The sequence below is a fragment of the Corvus brachyrhynchos genome, unplaced genomic scaffold (genome assembly GCF_000691975.1).
Source record: "Corvus brachyrhynchos isolate BGI_N302 unplaced genomic scaffold, ASM69197v1 scaffold3, whole genome shotgun sequence".
In the NCBI taxonomy this organism is placed as follows: domain Eukaryota; kingdom Metazoa; phylum Chordata; class Aves; order Passeriformes; family Corvidae; genus Corvus; species Corvus brachyrhynchos.
In genome coordinates this window covers 11,160,139-11,169,519 of record NW_008237619.1, presented here as the reverse complement: position 1 = coordinate 11,169,519, position 9,381 = coordinate 11,160,139, and the positions used below count along the sequence as shown (strand labels likewise).

The window sequence follows — 9,381 nt, the reverse complement described above, 5'->3', positions numbered from 1 at the left end:
CTCTTTCCACGTTGGTGCCTATCTGGGCCCATTTTCTGGCATTTCTGGTGTTTTTCTGGCCCACCTTGGTGCACTTGAGAGTTGGCACCACAGAGAGCATAGGGGTGGCCTGAAAAAGAGGGAGGAGTGCAGTTATCCAAGCCTGGAGAGGACACAGAAACAACGCTTGGCAGGAATACAGAAGTCTCAGTAGAGAGAGAGAAGGCGTGATGAAATCAGCAGATGGTGGAGGGCCAAAGCTCTTGGAACCCAGGATTTATGATGTCCCACCACTTATGAGAAGGGCGGACTTTTTTTCCTTTTTTCCTAAATAGATGGTATATTATGACAAGACTCCCTTGGCAGTGGATTTGCATGAATAATGTGGCTGTACTGTACCCAAGTAAATCATTTTTTTGTTCTCAAACATTCCCAAATGGTGTTTGTGCAATTCTGGAGTCTTAAAATGCTACCTGCCTGGCAAAAGCTTGACAGCAGTAATCAAAAGGAAGTGATGCATCCTGTAGGACAGGAAACCCCCTCCAGGGCTGCAAGAATGTGGAGATTCCAGGGCTGCCCAGAAGAAACTTCACCCACTGTGGATCTGAAGCTACTTCTTGGTTGACAGCAGCTGTTGGGTACTGTGTGACACCATGACAGACCAAATTGCTTCAGGAAATAGAAAACTGTCAAGCAGATGCTGCTAGGACATTCGTGGTGGGAGGAAGTACTAGGGATTTTTATTTAGGTACACCATTTTCAATAGTGACACTCTGTAAAAGGCGTTTTTAAAGAGCTGCTCTGTCGTCGCTTTTACAGAGCATCAGAAGGCAGCTTCAGGCATGTAAAGCTGCAAGATACCATGTGAGAGCATTGGATCAACACCTGAGCAGGGTTCCCTTTGAGGCGTCCTGTCCAAATACTGATAAATGGAACTCAAAAAGAATGAACAAGCAGGACCACAGGAAAGTGGAATAAATAAGCAAAGTATTATTTCAAGTCAGTGAGAGAATAACTAAAAGAAACATGCTGAGCTATTTATTTCTAAAATCTCAGTCAGAGAAACCAGTTACCAGGCAGCAAACACCTCATAAGCTGAGTATCTCTAGAAAGCAAAATGCTGTGTAAAACTGGTTTGTAATGAATTAAACTGGAAATTTTTATTTTTTATTTTCAGTTTAAGGTTCTATCATTGTTAACAGGAAAAACAGAGCAGATGCTGTGGTAACTTGAAGCTTCTGGTGTGACTAAGGTACTTAAAGTGGCCCATATGGATTCCAGACCACCCACCTATCCACCCCAGCCCTCAGTCAAGTCAAAACAAAGCATTACATTTTTGAAGAGTTGCAGCTATGGCAAAAAATATAGGCCTCTAAAAAAGCTCGTTATTAGACACTGCCAAGATAGATTTTCGATGATCATTTCTGTTAATTTGGCAACATAAATAAAATACCAGTATTTTTTATTATGGTGCGTGATGTGAGGTGGAGGCTCTTTGGCAGGTATTTCTCTTCAGTGCTCGTCTCTCAGGCGTAGGAGATGCAGGGGCAGGGCATGGTGGCATCTTCTCCTAGCTGCAAGTTCTCACACATGCATCTCAGTGAGCCAGATTCTCCTCTCTACAATGTGGTAAAATGGGAATAGTCTCCAAGAAATTACTGGTACAGAGCCAGCATGAGGTCATCACTGAAATGTGACGTCATGGGCAGCTGCTCCTTACAGAGTAGCAAGAGACACCCTGCTCCCAGACAGTTGAGCTCCTACAGGAGAACAAAAAAGCCTGTGGTGTGTGACCAGGACTACTGCTCCTGCACGTTCCAGATGGTCCACTGTGAGATTTTCTAACCCAAATTATCTAAGAGCTTAATTGCCATTTACATGTAAAATTAGACTCCTAAGCAATTTTTGCTATGCCTGCAATTAGTTCTACAGCTGTTAGGTTTCTTGTTTTGAAAGCAGTGCCTTTATTATATCCCCAAAGATGATGCTTTTCCCAAATGTGGCTTGTTGGCTGAAGTTAAAGTGCCCGGTGCAGGGTCAGTCAGTGCTGTCCTCAGAGCCTGATACAGTGCCCTGTGAGACATCTTTGTGGAGCATTTCTGGAGGCTGTCGTGGCACTCAATAAACTCTTGTATCAAATTCTCAAGGCTCTATTTTCAACAGGTGTTGTTTCATTATAGAGGGCAGAACCTGTGATTTTCTGACTCTGAAGGCCTTGAGGTCCCAGTGCACCTCTGTGCTCAGGCTTCTATTGGGGCACATCATACTCTTACTTTCTGCTCTTATGGGATTCCTCTTTCTTTAGCCCAAAACTTTTGAATAGGATGAGCTCTACAACACATTCTACATCATGTTAGGCTTGTTTGGATTTTTTCAGGTCCGGGTCTGACAAAACCAGATGAAGAGGTTGAGCATTTCAAGGAGACACTGATAAGAGTGATTAGTTTTACACAGAAAAAAAAAAAAAAGAAAAGAAGAGAAACAATAGGAATGTTAGTTTTATACCAGGAATCAAGAAAAGTTTGGGGTTTTTTATCTATAGATCTTTTCTGTAATCACCTGAGGCGATGCACAGAGGTGTTTTCCTGTCTTTGGAGCTGTTCAGCTGACACTATCCTTGTCCTTGCTGTCACCTTGTGGCAATAAAATAGGGAAGATTCATAAGGTAAGTCCCAGCTGAAAAGTGAAGGAATGTGGCACAAACTGTTGCTCCTCTGGCTGCTGTGGGATGAGGTGGCTGTGGGTCACACATCATCCCCATGGCTTCAAAGAGCTGGCAGGAGCAGATGCTTCTGGGCTCATCCCAAGTCATTGACTACCCACCTGCCTTCAGCTTTTGTCCCAGCCAAGCTCCTCCTTGAGGCTGTGGAAAGGATTCCTCAGTAGATGGAGGGAGTAGAAGTGACATTTGTAGGGCCAGGGCTAAAGGATCAGAGCTTGTGGGAGCAATTTTGAGCTATTGGAACTAGACTCACCATCTGTTCCAAAATAATGGATAGCACTGCAGAGTAGGGTATTTCCCTGATGAGAGGATATTTTAGCATCCTCCACAAGCAGTCAGATCTTTGAAACCTGATGCAATGAATTCCAGCTGCTCATGACAGAGAAGACACAAGCCTGTAAGAGGGTCATGGAAGGGCAGAGTTTGGATCTTTTTTGCTAAGAAGAGTTATTAAGAGTGGAGCTTTTTATTTCTGTCATTTTACTTGCACATGAGACACTCAGAGATGTATCTTAAGACATGGATAGTGACTCAGGAACATCAGACAGGACAGAACAAACTCTTCAGCGAAAGAAGAGAGGGTGAGAATAGCTGGAGCAAGTACAGCTCAAGGTCAGCTATGTGGAAGAGAAGCAAAAGGGCTGTAGGCTTTGAAGGCCAGTGGCTCCTGGGTGTAACTTCTGCCTGCTTTTCTGAAGTGGGACTGTAGGAAAGGATCCTGCATGTTGTGACAATATTTCATGTCAGCGAGTTTTGGGAAGCTCTCCAAAACTCTGACAAGCCAAATAGCAAGAACTCTGATAGAGGAATCTCCAAGTGTTGGAAATTATGTGGTTTGTCTACATAGAGAAATTGCAGTGGCTTTAAATATCCTGGAGTTAAAGCTCTGTGATCTCTACTGTGAATGAAGATTATATTTGTATAAAGGTGTATGATGCCAATACAACCATTTCAGTATGTGGAGGGGGAAAAAAGAGAGAGAACACACTTCCATCTGAAATAGTTATGCCTGTAGAAGAAACAAATGGCTTGGAACTACTTAAGCAGAATATGTTTATCATACCAACTAGCTCCAAAAGGCTGCATTATAGTCATTGGGAGATGAAATTTATATCCTAGACAAAGACTAGATTTGAGATTGTAATAAACTGGTTATGTCCTTTCTACTGGTTTCTGCCATACGTGCTAGCTCTAAGGGGCTGGAGGAAACTGGCCTGAAAGATGGATCATTTTCTTTTTTTTCTAGTTCCTCAACAGACATGGCTGTGGAATTCTTTATTGGCAACAGTACATATGATAGCTTCAGATTAAATTTATTCAGATACACTTAACATTTTTGCTCAAGTCCGACAGCTTCCCAAGCAGATATGAATGATTCTGGAGTTTCTCAGATCTTCTGAGCTGAAACAACTTTTATGGGGCTAGATGGGCTGACTATATGGAGGTGTATAGTACCTTTCTGTACATTCATGTCTGGAGTTGGGCTTGAGCTCCACTTCAGTGGAGTGTAAAGTGATAGTGGGCTACCAGCATATTCCTAGATTAGCCTGAATTGATTTCATTTGCCTATTTCTGAATAGAATTCAGAAAACATTTTTCTAGGCAGCAGTGAAAGCAAGGGATTTCCACATCTGCACCTGCACCCTCCTCTAGGACATCTTCTGCAAATAGATGTCACAGAGATGGCTGCCCTGGTAAAAAATAGTGTCCCAATATAGTATCTCCCAAGGACCTAGCAGAGGAGGGGGAAAAAGTCAGGTGAGGGGATGGGGTAGAGGTCTCCAAATAGATAATTCAGCTGATGCAGTGGCTGGTGTTCTGAAAGGGAAACTTTGACTGCCTGACTGCCAGTTTCCCTCTCTGGTTAAGAGCTGAACAAAGAGTTTCGATGTTGCTTCTTCGTGATGTTGATGTTTCTCCACCTTTCATAAACCTACAATTACATGAACTCACTAAATAGTCACTAAATTTTGTCTCCCTTAAAGCTATAATACTTTAGCAAAGTTGTAACCAGTTTAGAGTAATGCTACTGAATTTATCGAAATCTCTCTTCTAGCTCATGTGACTTAAAACAATGTTACAGATTAGTCTGGGTGCAGATAAATGCACATTATTCTGGTTTTATATAGAACAACAAAGACCTGGGTAGCTCAGTAACCTACATGCAGGAAAAGGAATATAGCTTAACTCTCCCACAGCAAATTGCTGTGCTTGACTGTGGCAACCCCACCTCACTTTCTTCCCTGTAATGAGACCAGACCTGCTCCAGTCCAGGGCTTACATATTTCTGAATGACAGACAAAAGCTAAAGGTTGAGAGCAGCTTTCTTGCTTGCACTAGGAAAATTGAAGTCCACAAAGTAAGCAGCTTATCATCTGAAATATTTATGTATTCATCCCTATAAAAGCACCTATCTTCTCTGCAAAACTACAGTGAAGCAAAATGCACTTCCTACTGCCTAGAATGGCTATCAAGGGCATCCTAATTGATTATTGTGAATTTCAAAATATTTTCTTTTTTAGTTCTCTTTACTGCATCTTTTGTCGTTAGAGAGCAGGTCAGCCTTCCTGGAGGGCACACAAAACCTCACTGAATGCAATGCATACAAACAAGGTCCATGGCAGAAAATGAGTTCCAGTGTCAAAGACTTTGCATCGAAATTTTCTACCCAGTGGACCCTTTTTACTCAAGTTTATTTTGATATTTGATAAGTTTAGGACAATGAAAAAAAGCAGAAGTACACAGATCAAAATCCTAATGCATTTCTTGGGCTAGTCTGTGTCACAGTGGACGCTTAACAACTGGAATGACGGATGGAAAGGGAAGGAAGATACAATAATTTAAGCATTAGTCCAGGTTTCAAAGACCTGTATTCTTAGCTGTCAAGTGATCTAAGTTTCTCCATTCCCCACCTATAAAACACTTTTAACAGCTGTAGCCTTTTTCTGTAAGAAGTCTTATGAAAGTGAATACACCAGCAGCAAGAAAATGTCTGGGTATCATACAGCTGGGTAAGCCAGTAATGCAAGCAATGTATTGAACAGTGTATTGAACAAAGCATTTTTCCATTTGCCTTATTGAACTATGGGTCGCAGAAATGGTGAAGTAGTGTGATTTTCCTCTTCCAATCAATGTTGAATTGATTTCCAGCATTTTTGCATTTTTTGTAGCCTTCTGTAGTCCTTTCTAGTTCCTTTCCAAGCCAGAAGATAACTTAGTTGTGCCTTCTGTACTTTGCACACCAGGTACACAACATCAGGACATGTTGAAGAGGTGGTGAGAAAATGTTGTGCAGAGCCATGAGGGAACAGGAAATTTCCCCTGATGTCTCTGTCTGCTTGGTCTGCTGGAGAAAACCCAGAGCACTGAAGTATCTATAACTCCAATGTTTCTCGCTTGAGCTGTTAGGAACTTGATGAAATTGCAAATACTCTCATCCACTCTTCCCTAAAGCATCTCTCTAGCCTTGGCTAAAATTGCAGCAAACGCTTTCTTTGCTTGGAGGGAAAATAAGAAGTGAAGGCAAAAAGTGGGAAAATAAAATTGTCTTTAAAATGTAGTTGGAGCTGATGCAGTAAATTCAGCTACTCGGTTGCTGCTTTGCAATTGTTTGTTGTTTCTGCCATCACCCACTAATGCAGTTGAAAGGCTACTGAAGTCACTGAATGCCTTTTGATTTATTCTTTCCTCTGTTTTATATCCAGTAGATATTTTCATAAGTTGGGCTGTCATTACAGTGAAGGTGAAATTTCTGTCCTTTTTCTAGAGACTAATTGTGTAAGAAAATAAAACCCCAAAATATTTATAGTATCAATTGCAGTGTATCTGAGTATACCCAGAGCCTAAAAATACCGATTTTAATTAGCGACCTCTTCGGGGTGAGGCGAGAGCTCAATTTTTAGCTACAAGATATTGGTGGAGGTGGAACTCCAGGACAGTTTCAGGGCAATAAGTAGCACGGATTTCAGTAACACGTTTCCTGGCCCAGCAGAGGAGTGGGGAGGGCTCATGACTATGCTGTTCCACCGCGCAGTGTGCTTGCACTGTAACTACAATGTGACTGAGACATTTTTAAAATCACTGTGTTCTATATTAAAGACCCCAGTGATGGCTAAGTGATTAAAACACAGAGGAGTAAGAACTGCTAGACTGCTAGAACTGTAAGACTGCTGGAACTGCAAGACTGCTAGAACTGCCTACTGTTATGGGGAAGCAATTATGTACTAAATACCTAAAGGCAGATATATTTGATGGAAAGTACTGGAACAGAGCTTGTAAAGAATAACTATCAGTTAATTAGTGATATAAATCAAGTTTTTCAAACAGTTGTAATAAAGAATTCTCCTTTCAGTTCTGCTTTTGTGTTCCCATTGGCACATGTATGTGTATTCCTAAAGCGAAAGGCAAAATGACACTACTCTGTCAAATTATTTGCCAAAATTACAGTCTGCCACATTCCGCTGTCTGACTAGCCTTGCTGGGCAGGGTTGATATTGCTCTGAAAACTAAATTTAAGGTTATCTGATTCACGAAATCTCAATCTTAAATATTATATTAGGGAAGTGGGGGAGCTTTTATCTTGATATAAAATAAATTGCTATAAAAATGCTATAAAATAGTAATTGTAATTGAGCAGCAGTTGTGTCTTGTTAGTTCTGTTGTTCTGAAATAGTAATGATAGAAGACTGTTTCCTTGCTTGTATCTAGACACATGCAGATGTTACTGCAGGGTAGCTTGGGAAGGAGCTAACATTTGCTACCAGGAGTATCAGCCTGTGTGCATGCTCTGACCTTACAATTAGTTTCAGTCATCTTGCTCCCTTTTCACTAAACAAAGGCCCCATCAAGCTTTTATTTACTGCTGCATAAGAACATGTAAGTGAGAAAATGGATAATATTAACTCATTCCCATGCCTGTGCAATCATAGCACTGCACTGACTTCAGAGGAGCAATATCTGGTTCCAAGAGCAAAGGGGATCAGACAGGGATCCACAGGCTATGGAGTTTTCAACAGGGCCCAAAGGAGTGGGGTCAGTACCCACTAGTCCATGGAGCTCCCTTACAGCCTTGTGAAAGCACCGTGTGCTGTGCTTATCTCTGCATTCCTAGTTACTAGCTCCGAATAGTTTAGGAACAGTCAAGTTATTGCTCCATGCTATGTTCGGTATGATATCCTGTTCATGTGCTATCATCTGGGACATCTGGGTCATTTAGGGACACAAATAGCTATCAGCAGCAGGTTAGGATAGATGAAGGGCTTGAGCAAACTCTGCTGAAGCCAGTGGGAGTTTTTCCCATGACTCTGATTTGAAGTTAGATAGAGACATATTTTGGCATGAAATTAATGCATACTTCTAAGTCAGTCGCCCTGTAGGAAGGCATGGAAATGAAACGTTGAAGGAGGGCTTAAGAGAAACTTGTTCAGCTGTGATCAGTGCTCTCAGACTTACAAGCTGGTCTGTTCCAACTCTACCAACTCCATTTACAGTGTGTTTGCCTGTTACAGTAAGGGACATGGAATGTTTGGTGGTTTGTCCTTTTAGACCCTCTTTGCCCTCCAGCTGTTGTGAAATACAATTAATTGTTACACAACTGCTGCATTTTTGCTGTTGTATGACTGCATTCATAAGGATGAAAAGCCCAGTGGGTCTGAAATGATCCTTGCTTCTCAATGGCAGGAGCAGTGGCAGCAGGTGTTTGCTAAGAATACCTCTGGAAGGGAGAGGAAGAGCAAGTATGCCTGTACATATCATTTTGCACGCTGACACTCTTCCCAAGGCAACTGAGGAAATAAGCCAGTTAAGGTTGAAAATGGCAGCTATTAGACAATCCTTTTGTCTCATTCTGTGAAGGTTTAACCAGTCCTGTGAGCTTGTCACTATATTCACTTTAAGAAACAACTGTTTAAAGAAATCCTCTTATTTTTCTGCTGTCAGCCAGAGTCTCAGTTTGCTCCCCCAGTGGTAAACATTCACCTCCACACTGTGTCTGTGTTTTCAGCCAGTGGGAATTCACACCAAGTAGTCAGCACGTCTTTATTACTGGGAAGTTGCACTATCTGTGTGCAGGAGTTGCTGCTGTTAACTTGAAAATCTGTCTATGTAGTGCCAGAAACATTTACAAATCTGGGATTCTCTTCCTGGGTCTGCTGCTGAAGTCTGATCATTTGACTGTAGTTAGTGGAGACCTCACAAAAGATACACCAGCAAGGCTGGTACAAATAGTACTCTCAAAAGAAGTAGTTACTCAGGTGACCAGGAGGAGCAGCTCAGGTGCATTTATTGTATGTTAGAAAGTAAAATCTTCTAAGTAGTCACAAAATAGGTGCAGCAGTGGTAACAATTTCTAACAATGTTTTCAAGCTCTGACCATAATTAGACTCTGTGTCATGGTGTCTGTCCTTGAATTCATACTTACAGGTTGTAATGATGTGGTTTTATGTGAATAATGCTCCACCAGGAACCAGAGAAGGATGTTCATTTGCTCTGCACAATCATCTAATTAAATTGTTGAAATTAAAATTAGTTGTGGCCACAGTACCTTGGGCTGATTTTTAGTTACATGAGAGCATGGTAGATCCCATTTGTATATATTAGAAGAGCTGGGAAGAGGGATGGGTATGACATGGTAATTTTTGCAGGTAATTAGCTTGTTTAGGCTAGATAAATCCGGAAAGAGT

General features: G+C 41.5%; 1 long non-coding RNA gene across 1 annotated transcript in view; it reads left to right on the top strand.

Moving 5' to 3' along the window:
* Positions 1–9,381, top strand: part of LOC108446146 — an 83,121-nt gene that overhangs the window by 4,312 nt on the left and 69,428 nt on the right. The gene's annotated exons all lie outside the window — the stretch shown is intronic.